The 16,286-nt window shown below is 32.8% G+C and overlaps 1 pseudogene; it reads left to right on the forward strand.

Moving 5' to 3' along the window:
- The first annotated feature begins 12,652 nt into the window (after positions 1-12,652).
- Positions 12,653-12,919, forward strand: LOC101151738 (small integral membrane protein 15-like; annotated as a pseudogene).
- The last annotated feature ends 3,367 nt before the right edge of the window (positions 12,920-16,286 follow it).

Genomic DNA, 16,286 nt, shown 5'->3' on the forward strand with positions numbered 1-16,286 from the left:
TGGCCTCCCAAAGTGCTGGAATTACAGGCATGAGCTACTGCGCTAAATTTTTTCTGATTAAAATCTAAAAATTTAATTGATTGCTTAATGTATTCTCTTTCACACCATTTCTAAAAGTTTAGCTTCTACCCATGAAAATAAAATACAAAGTCTTCTGAGATGAAGGCACAATTTTCTTTATATTTTAGTTTTACAATCCTAAGAAAAATTAAAACTGTAATAATGATATAGATTAAATTAATTTACATAAATACCAATACATGTCCGTATGCACCCATATATTTTCTACTCATGCATAACACCCTAGATATAATTGTTTACATCTTCCTAGTGACAAAACAACTTCTAGTTTAGTTACAAAAGTATAGACCTAAATACAATCTATCAATGAATATCCTACTTGCTGTATTCTACAGTCTTTTAACTGCTTTCTTCATTTAATCTGTTTGTAAATAACCTACAGACCTTTAAATCTGAAGGCATATTAGGGAACATTCAGTGATAGAATGTCAAAGGAATTGTTTAAATGAATATTTATTAACTTATTAGAAAGCAGAGTACATATATGTGACTACATAATGGTGTATGCTTTGCATATTCAAATACAAAAGCATATAGTGGGGTAGTAGATGTTTAGAAGAAAGCTTAATGAAATAAAAAATGTAGAAAATGCAAAAAAAATTAAACGTTATTCTGGGTTAAAGTTTTCTTTATTATCAATATTTGCTGATTTTTTTCTTCCTTTATGATAAAACCTAGAGTGAAAAAAAGAAACTAGAACAGAATTAAAAGAATAAAATAGAGTAGAACTAACCATCTGTTGAAAATTGCTTCACTTGGCATAGAGGTCTCGAAACACTGAACAGTTTAGCTAATTTTTGAACCTGGACAGAATCTTGTTGCTGCTATTGAACTAAACCATATCTAGATGGTAAATTGATATCTATATTGAATATTACAAGATAAAATAATACATTATATTTTTATGATATCCTTATGTGCATCTTAAAACTGTCCTTTAACATTTGAGTTGTTTCATCAGACATTTCAGGTTGCAATTACTTTGCCTATTCACAAGCTTTTTCTATTTGAAAAACTGCTTCTAAAATATAGTGGTCTATCATAACTCATTTAGAAATGTAAAAACAATATATTATGTTTGATTGGGTTTAAAAGTAACTTATAGCAGCTCAATTCTCTCTTTACTGGCTATGGCAGAGAGGATAGCTTTTTTTTATTTGTATGTAAAAACCCCCCAAAGTATTCCAAAGCTACTTTTTTTTCTTTTAAAAAATGTTTTTTTCTTTGGCTAACCTAAAATTGTGAGTTAATAATAGTAAGGGCAGTATTTCTAATAATTTCCCAACACAGTACCCTGATGGAATACAAAAGTGACAACATATTGCTATCAAAATATTAGCCATTGCATCCCATCCTGGACACTTTGGAAACACTCTTTAGTGAAGTTTCATGTAATCACATTTACTAAGCTACTATGCAAAAACATTATTTAATCAGCACAAGTTTTTTCAGGCATAGCAGGATTTCCTTCTCCCTGCATCTGTTTATGCAGTATAGGTTCAATGTAGAAAACTCAGAAAATGATAAATAAATAAATATGTATAAAGCAAAACATCACTCAGAGGTGATAATTGTCAACATTTTTACATAGCTCCCTCCAGCCTGCATGTGCATGTACATATAAATTGGAATATTAAAATTATACATGATACTGTACATTCTAATTTATAAACTATTCTTACACATAACTTATGCAGTACAGTGAGTTTTAGAAGTCACTTAGATCTTAGTATAAGTTGTTTTATCAAATACTTCCCAGAGCAGTTTATGGGGAGGCATTGAGGACAAGGTGAGAAGGTCATATCTGCCTGTGGCAAGTGGTAGAATCACTGCTACCTGGACAAAAGGTGTTTTAATAGGGAGAAAAAGCCACCTTATTTCATAAATTTTTATATACCTGACATTTGCTTAGTAAGAGAAATATAGATCAATATTATTAGAAGACTTTTGTGCATGTGGGAAGCTCAGTTAAAGACAATAAACTCCCATCTTTGCAGACACTACATAACACCTTTCATGTGTTGATGGAGCTCAATATATAAACTGTACATGAAAATGAATAGGTATATTCCCTTCTTGACAAAAGAGGCTAATGGAACTTACCCAGCTAAAACTTTTCACATTAAATTGAAATTATACCTCTAAATCTTGGAGGTAGTGAAAGCTGTGCATACCTCTTCTATGTTAAGACACTGCAAAAATATTGGCCAAAGCAAAGATTTATAAGATGTCACTGAAAGCATTCACTCTAACAATAAAGAAGACAGCAGGATGGTGAAATGATGGTTGGGGTTCAAAATAAATCACATGGCACTATAATAATTTCATAGCAGTTAGGTCTCCCTTACCACACTGCATCTGGCATTTCGTCATGTTGTCTTTTAAGGAAATAATTGTTCATCATAGGTATAGCATTTCAGTGTTTAGGGCTTGCGTTTATTTAAAAAAATCCAAAAAGTTCACTAAGAAAAAGACGAAAGATTCAGTGAGGTAAACACACTCTTAAAGTTTTAGAGACTGATATTTTGTCAGCATACTATTTCGAAGGAAAAATAAGCATAAATATCATGAGGAATATGATGTTTTTCTATGAAAAACTAAAAATTGTGTAAAACAGTAGTTCTCAGTAGTAAATAGGCATCGATTTTTGATCCCACCTTGTTTTGTAAAAATTATTAAGGAATTTTTATTTAATTACTGGTACTCTTAATTTTCATTTTCTGATGAGAAAATGGAACTGAGCATAATGACAAAAATTTCTTTCTCTGCACATGGAATGTTTCTAGTTACCATATTACTTCACTCTAACTGACTGGTCTTATTGCCTATCAATTTCAGGTGGTCTCAAGACTTCCTTAAAAATAATTTAAAAGAAAAATATTTAAAAAGTGTTATTAATCTTCCCTCTAGACTTAAGGACATTGGATTGGCCTTTGGCCATTCTCATTGCATGATTGTGATGAGTTGAATAATTAACCCCCTCAGCCAAATTCATGTTCACCCTGAACCTCAAAATGGGGCCTTATTTGGAAAAGAATCTTTATAGCTATAATTAAAGATCTTGAGACAACATCATCCTGGATTTAATGTGGCCCCTAAATCCAATTAGTTATAAGAATTTTTGTAAGTAGTGGAGAAGAAACAGAAACAGAAAGCCAAGTGAAGACAGACACAGATTGGAGTGATAGGTCTACAAGCCAAGGGTCACCATGAATTGCCAAAAAGCCAGAAACTAGAGAGAGGCGTGAAACAGATTCTCCCTCAATGTCTTCAAAAGAAACAAACCTTGCTGACACCTGATTTACACATTTTGGACTGTAGTATGGAGATGATAAATTCAGATTGCTTTAAGCCATTCAATTCACGGTATATGCTACAGCAGCCCTAGGAAACTCATATGATCATGATTTCAGGAAATTGTTAGGAGCTTACTCATACCTGATACCAAATAACTGAAAATCCAACCAGAGCTATGCACTGAACCATGTACCTATAATTAATATTCAAGGTTTTTATAGAGTAATTAAGAACAGGCATTAATGAGAAGCTGCTGATCTGGAGAATAGTGCCAGTCACATATATCTGAGTGAGCCACATGGTTAGCTGGGTAAGAAACATGATAAAGTCCCAGACTTAACTTCACAGGGTTGAGGTACCTACGCACACTTAACTTTCTCTCTTTATCATTCCTGGCCCAAGTATAAAATTGGGAGAACTGGGGTATTGGGAGCTGAACTTAAAAAACAGGAGTTTTCTGTACTAATATTGTTGTGGAATGTGTGTTTTTTGTTTGTATTATTTCTTAAAGCTAAGTAAACCTGGTGGTGTTTAAAGCCTATTGTGTCCATTAAGTTTGATTTTCAATGTGAACCCAGATCCAAATGCCAAATGGCTTGTACTTGGCATTGCATGGTTTTATATAAACACACACACACACGCATGAACACACACACACACACACACACAGATAAATATGCATATATACGCACAATATATCTGGACACATATACATATATATGTCATATACTTAGTCTTGTAAATACATTTTTTTAACCTTATGGGAGACTATGAGTTAGGTATTTAACAATTAAAGGAAAATAGCTAAGCTTGCAATACATTTAGTTATGTAGTAGGTAAGGTTTGCTGAGGAAGTCATTTTAGGATCCACTGGATAAAGTATAGTATGAGAACAATAAAGCTGGGGGTACCTGAATATGAGGGAAATGAGAGACCAAGATTAGCTGGATTACTGTGAGATTTCTATAATCAAATATATTTCATGCTACTTTTCACAGGCTATAGAGGATTTAAAGTGCTTACTAACAAAATTGTCAACCTAAGGAGAATAAATGAAGATTGGTTATATTGCTTGTTAAGATATAATATGCAATTAGTGTTACTACCAAAATAATAAAATTTATATTACATGAACTATAGAAATAACCATGAATAATTTTTATTTTTTTGAGACAGAGTCTCACTCTGTTGCCCAGGCTAGAGTGCAGGGGCACGATCTCGGCTCATTGCAAGCTCTGCCTTCCAGGTTCATGCCATTCTCCTGCCTCAGCCTCCTGAGTAGCTGGGACTACAGGTGCCCACCACCATGCCCGGCTAATTTTTTTGTATTTTTGATAGAGACGGGGCTTCACCATGTTAGCCAAGATGGTCTCGATTTCCTGACTTTGTGATCCACCAGCCTCGGCCTCCCAAAGTGCTGGGATTATAGGCGTAAGCCACCACGCCTGGCCCAACCATGAATATTTTTTTAAAAATGGTATCAAGAGAGCAGCTCAGATAATTCATTTAATATAATACTATTACTAATAATACCTAATAAACTAATTTCATTCTATGTATGAGCTTTATGAAGTTAAAGAAATTAGTATGTTAGAAATTCATGTTACTTGTTTAATTAAATCATTATCTCCAAATGGATAGAAATAATTTTAAACTAGTATTGTGACAGTAATTACATAATGCTCCCAAATTACAATGGCTATTCTAGGAGAGTTGTAGAGTCAGTTCAAAAACAGAAACACAGGTTCTAGATTCAGACAAACCTGGGCATAAGCCTTAGCAGTACCACATCCTAGCTGCTATGAGAAACTGTGCACACGTCTCATCTAAAGAAGAAGGATAATTAGAATAATATCTAGAATAATATCATAGGCTAATTGTGAGGATACATGTGTTAGTCTGTTCTCACACTGCTATAAAGAACTACCCAAGACTGGGTAATTTGTAAAAAGAGGTTTAATTGACTCATAGTTTTGCATGGCTGGGGAGGCCTCAGGAAACTTACAATCATGGTGGAAGGGGAAGCAGGCATGTCTTACATGGCAGCAGGCGAGAGAGCAAGTGCAAGAGAGAGCAGAGAAAACTGCCTTATAAAACTCTCAGATCACATGATAACTCACTCACTTTCACTAGAACAGCATGGGGGAAAATGCCCCCATGATCCAATTACCTCCCACCATGTCCTTTCCTTGACACATGGGCATTACAATTTGAAATGAGATATGGGTTGGGGACACAGAGCCAAACCATGTGAATACAATAAAATAGTCATTATGGGATTTTGTTGAAAAATGCTTTCCAAATAATGTTTTCTCCCATAATTATTCATAGTTGAACTAGGAGACATTCTCTTGAATTTGACTACATGAATGATGCATCCCTGTAGCACTCTGAACATACTGTCTTCATATTTAAGTTACTTATTACTGATAAACATCAAACTGGGGATACATATATCATAAGTAATTGGAGACCCCAGGCTGGAACATAGTGGTGTGATCTCGGCTCACTGCAAACTCCACCTCCTGGGTTCAAACAATTCTCCTGCCTCAGCCTCCCGTGTAGCTGGGATTAGAGGCCACACCTGATTAATTTTTGTATTTTTAGTAGAAACTGGGTTTCACCACGTTGCCCAGGGTGGTCTCGAATTCCTGAGTTCAGATGATCTGCCCTCCTCGGCCTCCCAAAGTTCTAGGATTACAGGTGTGAGCCACTGTACCCAGGTAAATACCTTTAGAGAAATTAATTTTCTCTGAATTGTGATAGGCTGTTTTAAAAAGGTATTTGTTATAAAAGCAAAGAGGCTACTGTGGATCACCATGGAGATGCTGCTTTATTTTCCATTTCACATTCAGCCTTTCTGTTACTACACACACACATAAACACACATACAATGCATCACTAATCTTACTGTAGTCCATTTTTCTGGGGTCAGAAAATCACTAGAAGTTCAAATTATAAGGTAATTTGAAATGTTAGTGTGGGTGAGGAGAAAATGAAAAACAAATTAGTTTAATGAATTCCAAAAGACTATTTCAACAACACAGGTTCATTATAATTTTTAGCTTTTAGCAAATTTAAGAATAATAAAATAATCTTTGATATCTTTTAACATTTTAAATGATAGATCACTGATTGATTCTGTCTTGTTTTTTAATAGTTGGAAAAATTGAGTGACACTACTAAAAATCTATGACTGTTCATCTAGAAATTTGAACAAAGTTACTCTAAACACACATAAGATAGAAAAAGAAAAATAAATGCAGAACAATAATACTTTTATTACTCTGGCAATAAGTAATAAAAATGGGTAAATAAATTACTAATAATCCATTTTATTTTATTAGTAGATAAATTCTCAGCAATAACTTGTCAATTAATATTTGTAATATAATTATTTCGACCAATTTTATACGACAAATAATTTAAATGGTTACTCAATCCAGAAGGAAAAATGTTAATACACAGAGCTTCATGGTAACTGAATATTAAAATTATTTTTAATGTGGCAACACATTAATTTTCAGACAAATATTGTGATAATAAACAGATGTTTAAAGCTCAAATTATTTTTAATAGGATAATAATTCTCTGGAGAAAGCTCAAAATGTAAAAAAAAAAAGAAAGTAAAAGGAACAATGTAAAACTTAAGAAAGAACCTATTCATGGAGTATTAGATATATGATTATGGGTATCATGTTTGCATTAGATATTCAAATGAGTAATTGTACAAATTTTCCTTTAAAATAATGATATACACAATATTTTACCAATTACATTACTTGCCATCATTTGTACTTGTACTGGAAAATGTCTTGAAAATTTGAAATGTACATGAATATGAGAGCAAAATCATCTTAAGGCCTTTAAATGATAGTACCTGGGCAAATGTAGATAAGTTAAACAATTCATTTTAAATTAATTAAGAACACCATATTACAAAATAATATACTCATGTTTCAAAATTTATTAAGCATTTACTGTCATGCCTTGGACAAATGATACATAGTGTCTGCCTACAAAGAACTTGGAAACTCTTATGGAGAAACAATCACATAACAATATACAACATATGGTCATTTAGGTAGTAGGGATGTGTAGGCATCTTACAAAGTTGTTTCTTAAATGATATGAGAATTACAGGAACTACAAAGATTCTTTTAAAGTATGATGACTGATTTATAATCTAGTAACTTCTCTATGATAATAGTATTAAAATAGATTATTATATGCAAATGTTTTGTTTTATAACAAATATATTTAATTAAAAAAATCTTTGAGTAAGTAAATTTTTGTACATGTGGAGTTTACCATGACTTTTGGGATGATTTCTGGGTTCATATGTGTTTCAAAGGTCAGATTTTGAGACATTTACTGTGGTTTTTTTCCTGTGTTCAGGAATTAAGCAAATAAAGTATAGTCATCTCTCAGTATATGTGGAGGATTTATTCAGGACCATTGTATAACAAAATCTGCACATAAGTCCAGCAGTGAAAACCTGCATTGACAAAAACTCTGTTGTCCCTGTATGTGAGTTTCACATTCCACAAATACTGCGTTTTGAATTTGCATTTAGTTTAAAAAATCTTCATATAAATTCAAACCCATGTTGTTCAAGAGCCAATTGCAGAATTATCGATACTAAGTATATTGATACAAGAGTATAATGCAGAATTGCTGAAATTCAAGTCATCTGCATTTCCTTAAATAGCACCTTATATTTATTTGTTTACTGTCTAATGATCAAATTATGTAGATTAAAATGTACAAATAATCAACAATCCTTATACAGGTTGTATATAAGTATCTTGATTTAATTATGAAAAAATAGTAAAATAGGTTAAAAAATCTATAAGGTGATATGTAGAGAAATAGAGCAGTCTCTGGTTAATCTTTAGTCCTTTTGATGCAGGGCAGATTCTTGACGTCACCCAGGAAATAATTTAAGATTAAGCCAGTGATGGAAGAAAGCAGTTTTATTAAGGTGGTGGCAGTGTTAACAGTTCTGTGACTGCTCCTTGCAGAGCAAGGCTAGCCCATAAGCAAAGTGGCTAGAACAGGCGATGGGCAGTTGACAGTTGTATTTATACCCACTTTGATGGCATACAAATAAAGGGGCAGGTTATTCATCAATCGCTAGAAAATGGGCACTAATTTCCAGCTGTTGCCATGGAAATGGGTGGTGACTTCCATACATTGTGATGGCATTCGTAAACTATCATAGCCCTGGTGGAAATGTCCTGTGCTGAAGAGCAGCCAGGGCAACTAGAGGTTACTTTTGGTGCCGCTTGTTGGTGGTTTTGGCCTGTCGTCACCTGGTCCTGCCAGGCTCCTACCTCCCTCCTGCTATGATTATTCTGTTCTGTAGACACTAAAACTAGGTAAAAGACACCAGGGCATTTAGATAATAAAAACAATATGTATCATTATTGTCTAATTCTCCTGAAAAAATAGAATTAGAGGTAAGAAAATGGACAGATTTAAATATAATAACCCATGTAAGCATTGAAAATGATGATTAAATATAAAAATATTAAAATAAATAAAATATGTTATTATTTAAAGCAAAAATTAATTTTAATTTAATATTAATTGTTAATACTGAATGTTAAAATACTGAAGGCTGTTTCACCCCCTTAGATGAGTATTTTAACTCGGGAACAATTCTTATCTAAGGAACAGTTCAAGGATATTCACTTTCCCAAATTTGATTAGACACTGTACTGGAGAGTCTAGCCAAGTGCAATAACAATGTTAATTAACTAAAATCTAAGAATTGAAAAGGAAACCATATATCTGTCTTTACTCAGAAAAGATATGCATGCCTGCACAAAATATCTAAAAGCTACCTACAAGTAAATGTTTAGATTAAATATATATATTTAATAAGATTACTCTATTTGAGATCAATGTAAAAAAAGCAACTGCATTTGTAAATATCAACAATTCTTCCAATTATTAATTATATTATAGAAAGTTTTTCTTCTCTTGCCTAAATTCAAGCTCTTCACCTTTCCAGGATAGAAAGTGCCTGGGGGTTGAGGGATGTTCCTCATCACCAATGCCTGGCTTTGTGGAAGCAGGATTTCCAGACATTCCAAAGTCTTACCCAAACTACATACTCCCAGGAGAGGAGGATGAGGAAGCATGGTTATCTTGGGAATTTGGTCCTGGACACCCACTTTGGGTGACTTGGGTGATAGACTTCAAAAACAACTAGCCACTCTTTTGGTTTCCCAGGGCAGGGACTCTGATGCTCTCCCTCCTCTGCTACTTAGACCTGCCTTCTCTGGCCTTGGGCTCAAATTTATCTCATTTTTAATTCAAAAATTTAAAAAAAATCAGAAGAGGAAAAGAAAAAAAAATATGCCTTTATTTTTCCCTGTCTATGGTATGTGTGCCCTTGTAGTTTGCTGGGCTCCTTGTACCTAAGGTAGTAGTACCACCAGGTGAGTGCTATGGCCTCTAATACTAGACCTTGTCTGAGACAACCTATTAAATTCTCTTAGGAGTTCTTCAGTCTGGGGCTCTGCAGCCCTTGGTGTACCTCCCTTTCTTGACTGTTGTGAGATCATTGAAGATAGCATCCCCAAAGTAAACACAGTTTTGTATTGATAAGAGCAAAATAAAAGAGCAACAATAAATGTAATTTGCACTGATTAAAGAGAAAATGGTTTCTCAACTGTAAATGCCCTTGACATTCAATGAACTATTTGAATCTTTCTCTCTCCAATTACATTATAGATTAAGAGCATAATGAACATTTTCTGAATTGAAGAATCATTAATACTCGTTGCTGATTATAATGTGCTAAATGCTCTAAAATATCACCTCAGATGCCATTTATAACAACCTTAGGAGACATTTAGTACCATTATTACCACCATAAAAGTAGAAAATAAGGCATAGAAAAACAAATAAATTACCCAGCCATTCCATGAACACTTACTGAGCACCTACTGTTTGCTGGATATGGTTCTTGGTGTTGGAATGCAGAGTGGAACAATCAGAAGTGGCTTCTCCTTTGGTGTCACTTTCAGCTTTAACATGTGGCAATTCAGAGTTTCAGCACAGGCAGGTGGCTTCGCCCATGCCAGCATGGAGCTACTAGGCTACCCTTTGCACACTGCTGCATGCCCTGATCCTCTGTTATGAGAAGTAAAGAATATGAAGTCAGCACAGTGCTCTGGTGGATCACATAATCAAGCTAATCAACAAAGAAAGACTGCCGTACAGAAAGTTTCCATCACCTCTTTGAAAGCTTTGGTAGATTTCTACTTAGATTACGTGAGTTCTTGCTGATTATGAGACACAGTACTGGACAAATTATTCAATCTTTCAGAGTCTATTTTACATTTGGAAAAAAGGGGAAAAACAAAACCTACCCTACCTAGTGTTTTGGTCCTTTCAGAAGTAGGGTTTATTGATATGTTTATATAAATGCGCACATGGGTCAAACTTCATACACCCTCTCTCCCAAGTTAATTTTACCTTATGTTAAAATACAGAATGAAAAGGTTTACAATGTATCCGTTTATTTTTTTGGGAGAATTACACACATTTCCAAGATTACTTGTGTAATTTTTAAAAGATTATTTGTACAAATGTAAAATACTTTTGAAGAGTCACACTCACCAAAATAGATTTTTTAAAAACACGTTTTATATATGAGAATGAGTTCACATCATAAAAGAGAAGCAGGATTTGACAGTTCATATTTTGGACATAAAAACCCAGTTACTGATAATTCATTAGGAATGAAGCTTTGGTTAAACGGAGCCATTCGTTGTTAATAGCCTGTGGTGCAATAAGACTCGCCGTGAACAGGTGATGATTACAGTACTTAGCACTTCTGGAGAATAAAAGTACAGTGACTGTAATCATTCTAAAAATTACTTCATAAGTGTCACACTGTTAATTACAGTTCAAAGAATTAGCATCTGGTTGAAGTTATAGGTGTAGCTTTGAGGAATTGGTATTACAGGAAATGCATTTAAAGAACCTTTAATCACAACATAAAATGTTCTCCGACTGGCTTTAGGTACTCTTGTACAGTAAGTCACACCTGGTGTTTACTAAAAGTGAAAAAGTATAAAAAGCAATTGATACTGTTTTTTCTTCAGTAGAACATGAAAAACAGTATTATTTTACCTTGTGGACATTGTAGTTCTCAAAAGAAAGTAAAAGTGTGGGAACTTTAATGAATTTTTATGTTTCAGTAATATTGAAGGTGTTACTCAGTTATAAAAGTTGGGTATGATTTATAATCAATATGTAAATGAGATACGAAATTACCTCGGAAAATTAAATGACATTAATTTGTTTTTTTAAAAGTAGACTAAGTGAGGATAAAGTCTAAAGGAGGATACAGTTTGTGAAGAGATTTTGTGAAAACCATTTAATGCATGCTGACTATTGTCTAAGAGGCATTTTAAGTACTGAATTTCTGAAAGTACTGGAATTTTAATGGATTTTTGATTTGGAACTTAGTGTTCTGAAAAAAGTAATGGCAAGAAGGCTCATAAGCAGACATGTATTTTATTTAATATGCAATACATGAAGTATTTACAATCAATGAGAAAGAGTTACTTTTTTCTTAAAACAATGTTGGGGCAATTGGCTAACATTTGAGGAAAAATATGTGGAATAAAATATAAAAGCAATCATCTAATCATAAATACAAGTAACAGAATAAAAATAAGTAAACAATCGTTTTTAAAGTATTTTTTATTAGAAATGATACCAATGTGGAATCAATTGAGAAATGAACATATCTAACTCTGTACAACCTAAGCATTCTATTATATTGTTTCTACAATAAAAATAAATTAACAAAATATAAACAAGGTATGGATTGATATTATCTTACCAAATGTAGAAACATCATAACATACTTTTAATAAAATCTGTTAATTGGGATTCTGAGTCCCTGGCCTGGGCCAGAGATAGGAAACGCAGGTTGCAGTTGCTGCCATGATTTTGCCTGGGTGCCCAGCTGAGACAGTTACTGCCTTGCTTTGGGGACTCTATGCTCTGTGATTGCTGCCCAGCTGTGAGACCAGGGACTTAACACTTGCCAAAGCTGAGGGTAAGAGGTAAATGTAGTCCTTGGGGCCTGTGACTCCAGTAGGATTTAAACCTTTACTTTAGAGATACAGTAGAACTAAAGAAAACAAACAACCAAGCATCATGAAATTGTGATTAGCTCACGAACCATCCTAGAATAAAGTTAGGGATCACTACTCAAGCATATTGTCCTAAAACCCATTCAAAGATGTTTGATATAAAGGCTTGGGATGAATATATTGTGGAATGGGCTGCAAAGATTTCAAGTAGCTTCCTCACAACGGTTATTTTGGCCCTCATTTCACTGGTCCTAGCAAGTGCTTTATGTCCTGGAAACTGAAGAAGATGATTGTGGAGCCGGGAAAACAGCAAAAGAAGAAACAGGAGTCAAGAAAATATCGCCAAAGTCAAACCACTTAAAAAGGATAGGGGAAAGAATAAGAGGAAAATTATTTGGAAAATTATCATCTTTTGAAGGATCCTCTATGGTTTCTTTGTTGGATTTCATAACAGTATTATTTAGTAAATAAAATTTGACCATATGGGAGAATCACATTAGTGCTGACCTCAATAATATAATAACATTTAGGCTTGGATATAGACGTTTGTTGGTGTCTGTTCACAGTTATTTTAAGATTGCATTTAATAAGCTACACATTCTTTGTAACTGACTTAGTCATTTGCCATTTTGCAGCTTAAGTACTTAAATGAAAACATCCTGTGGAGAAAAATGACTATATATTTTGAACTCTATTGAAATAATGGTTTAAAATGAAGTCCTGTTCTGGACAAAGAAGTTTATGAATGTCAAAGTAAGAATTGTGCTCTCTGAAGTAAAAGTGTGATTTGGCTTAAAAGAAACACAATATATAAATTACATCTTTTATTATTATTATTATTTCTTATTTCTTGTATATAGAATCATTTCTGGTTTTCTCAAAGAAAATAATATCAATCAATGAGCACATTAATTTTCTGAATTTTTCCTATTTTAGCCTTTTAGATAAATGGTAATTGCAAAGATATTCTGCATTTTAACTTAATTTTGTAAAAAGTTCTCATTACCTTGATTATGTAGAATATCACCTACAATTGTTGTACTTACAAAATGTCATTTTCTTAGAGTTGACTTGCTAGGAAAAGGAACACTAATTCAAAGCTTGCAGTAAAAACGACAAATGTGGTAGCTCCTTGGAACCGGTTTATTCTTGCTTGGACTGAGTAGAAATGTGAAGTAGTTAAAATGTCTCATCAGACACTTTGCTAATGATATCATACCACTTTTGTTTTTTATTCTATTGTTGTTTAATTCATGTGGTAATGATGTACTACACTTTTTGATCAAACAGTTTCAAGGTGAAAATTAAAATTTTAAATTTCTCTTAAGGAAATTTTAAAAGATTAAGTTAAGTCACACTTCATAAGTGGTAAAGAAAGGCTTAAAATTTGGGAAAAACATGTTGGGAATAGTAATTTGTTGCAAAAGGTAAATTATTTCCAAACCACAATAAGCTGGAATTAGAAGTAAAAGCTAAAGGGCATCTTCTTCAGTTAAATAGTATAAATAGAAGTTATTGTTATTAAACATGGCATTTATAAATACATGGTCCAGTAATTTTAATCACTATCAATATTTAATAGCTTATTAATGTTTTCTCCACCTCTGATAATGAATTTAAAGTTACAAAATTGTCCAAAAGCTCTAATTTAAAAGTAAAGCTAGACATTATGATACATGTTATACTTTTTTATAAAGAGAGGAAAACAGTGTTAATCTATACGAAAAGCTCATTTCCAAACAATATGAAAACAGGAAATCACATTATATCACCAAAGAATAAATGTAAACAGTAAATAGGACAAATAATGGCATTTAAACCAATATTAAATTACTTACATATTGAACTATAACAAAATGTGGATATTTGGAAGTAATATTGAAAATTGTGAAATGACTATATATAGAGAAGGGTCTGCTGAAGCAAGACTACTGGTGGGAAAACAAATTCTTAGATTACAATTGTTAACAATAGGTATTTCCTTGGTATTAAAAATGTCTCTTTGAGACATATACACTAAAAAAAAAAAGCAGTCACCCAAGTAAATATTTATGTAAAACAAGTTATTTAAATTAAACTTATAATAGTACATATACATTATGTAATAATATGAAGTCATTAAAAGGCTACTTATGATAGCAGCTATGGAAATATATGAATACACATAGGAAAAGAGAAAAGCTGTTAATACAAGAAGAATGGACTGAAAATAAATTGACGATAGTTGTCTATATATAATATGATTATATTTAATTTTTATTCCATCTTTTGTCTTTTCTAAAAACAAGTTTCAGTGGGAATATACAATTTACACATTTTAATTTTAATTTTCATAGAGTAATTCATTTTTTATTAAAACAAATTTAAAGGTAGCAGAATTTATCATCTACCCCAACACAGTTGTCTCTCCAGGGGTAACCACTATTCTAAACTTGGAATTTTTCTTTCTGATATTTATCTTAATTTAAATACACGAATTTTTTCCAATAATGACATATAGCTTGGTTCTGTTTATTGCATGTAATTTATTAATGCATTTGTTGAGCACTTATATTTCAAGAAAGAAAACTTGAAGAAAAAAAAATAGAGAAGAAAGTTCCTAACCTTGTGTACCTTAAATCTTAGTGAACTAAAAACACAAACTAAAAAGTTAAAAATTAAATATATAGCATGTTAAGTGGTGTTCAGCACTATAGAAAAAGGAATAGCAAAGTCAGAGATTCAATTACGGCATTTTGTGTTTCTGTGTGTGCAAGTTCCTGTGCATGCACATGCATGAAGCATTCTCTTTTAATACAGGGGTAAGGCAAGGCTTCATTATCTAATGATTTTTTATCTTAAGCCTGAAGAAAAGTGGGGAGCAACTTTTGTGATGATCTGAAAGGATGGCTCTACCAGATTATTGAGTGGTTAGTGAAAATGCCTGAGGTTAAAGCATGCTTGGTTGCAATGCATTAAGAAGTTCAGTGTGGCTAAAGTAGTAATGGATCAAATCAAAAGGGGTTACGTGACATATCATGTAGGTCTTTATGAGCAACCAAATTTGCGTATTGTGTAAAGGAGTAATGTGACCTGACATTTACTTCAAAGATTCCTGTGACTGCTTTCTTAAGAATAGATAATACAGATATGTTTATAGTTGACCCTTGAATAATGATATTTGTATTGTGCAGATCGATTTATACAGAGATTTTTTCAATAAATATATTGGAAGCAATTTGGGAGATTTGCAACAACTCGAAAAATCTCACAGATTAACTATGTAGCCATAGTTATCAAGAAAATTAAGAAAATGTTAGGTATGTCATGAATGTAAAAATATATGTAAATACTATTCTATTTTATCATTTTATATATTCAAGTTGTAGAAATATATTACAAAAGGTTAAAATTTATCAAAACACAAACACACAAACACTTTCTGTACAAGGCACCATTTGAAGTTAAGAAGAATATGAAGAAGCATAAAGATGCAGTATTAAACCATAACTAGATAAAATTAAATGTGTTACATGCTATACTACTGTAATAATTTCCTAGCCACCTCCTGCTGCTATTGTGGTGAGTTCAAGTGTTTTGCGTATCTACTTAAAAAGCCACGTGATGCTGATTATCTCCATGTGAGCAGTTTATCTCTCTAGTGAACTGAGTATTGCAGTAAAAAGTGATCTCTCATAGTTCTCACATATTTTATCATGTTTCATGCAATACTGTAAACCTTGAATTACACCATGGAACCCATGGGAAGTGCCACTAGTGATACTGGAAGTGCTCCCAAAAAGC

The sequence above is a fragment of the Gorilla gorilla genome, chromosome 1 (genome assembly GCF_029281585.2).
Source record: "Gorilla gorilla gorilla isolate KB3781 chromosome 1, NHGRI_mGorGor1-v2.1_pri, whole genome shotgun sequence".
Taxonomy (NCBI): Eukaryota; Metazoa; Chordata; class Mammalia; order Primates; family Hominidae; genus Gorilla; species Gorilla gorilla.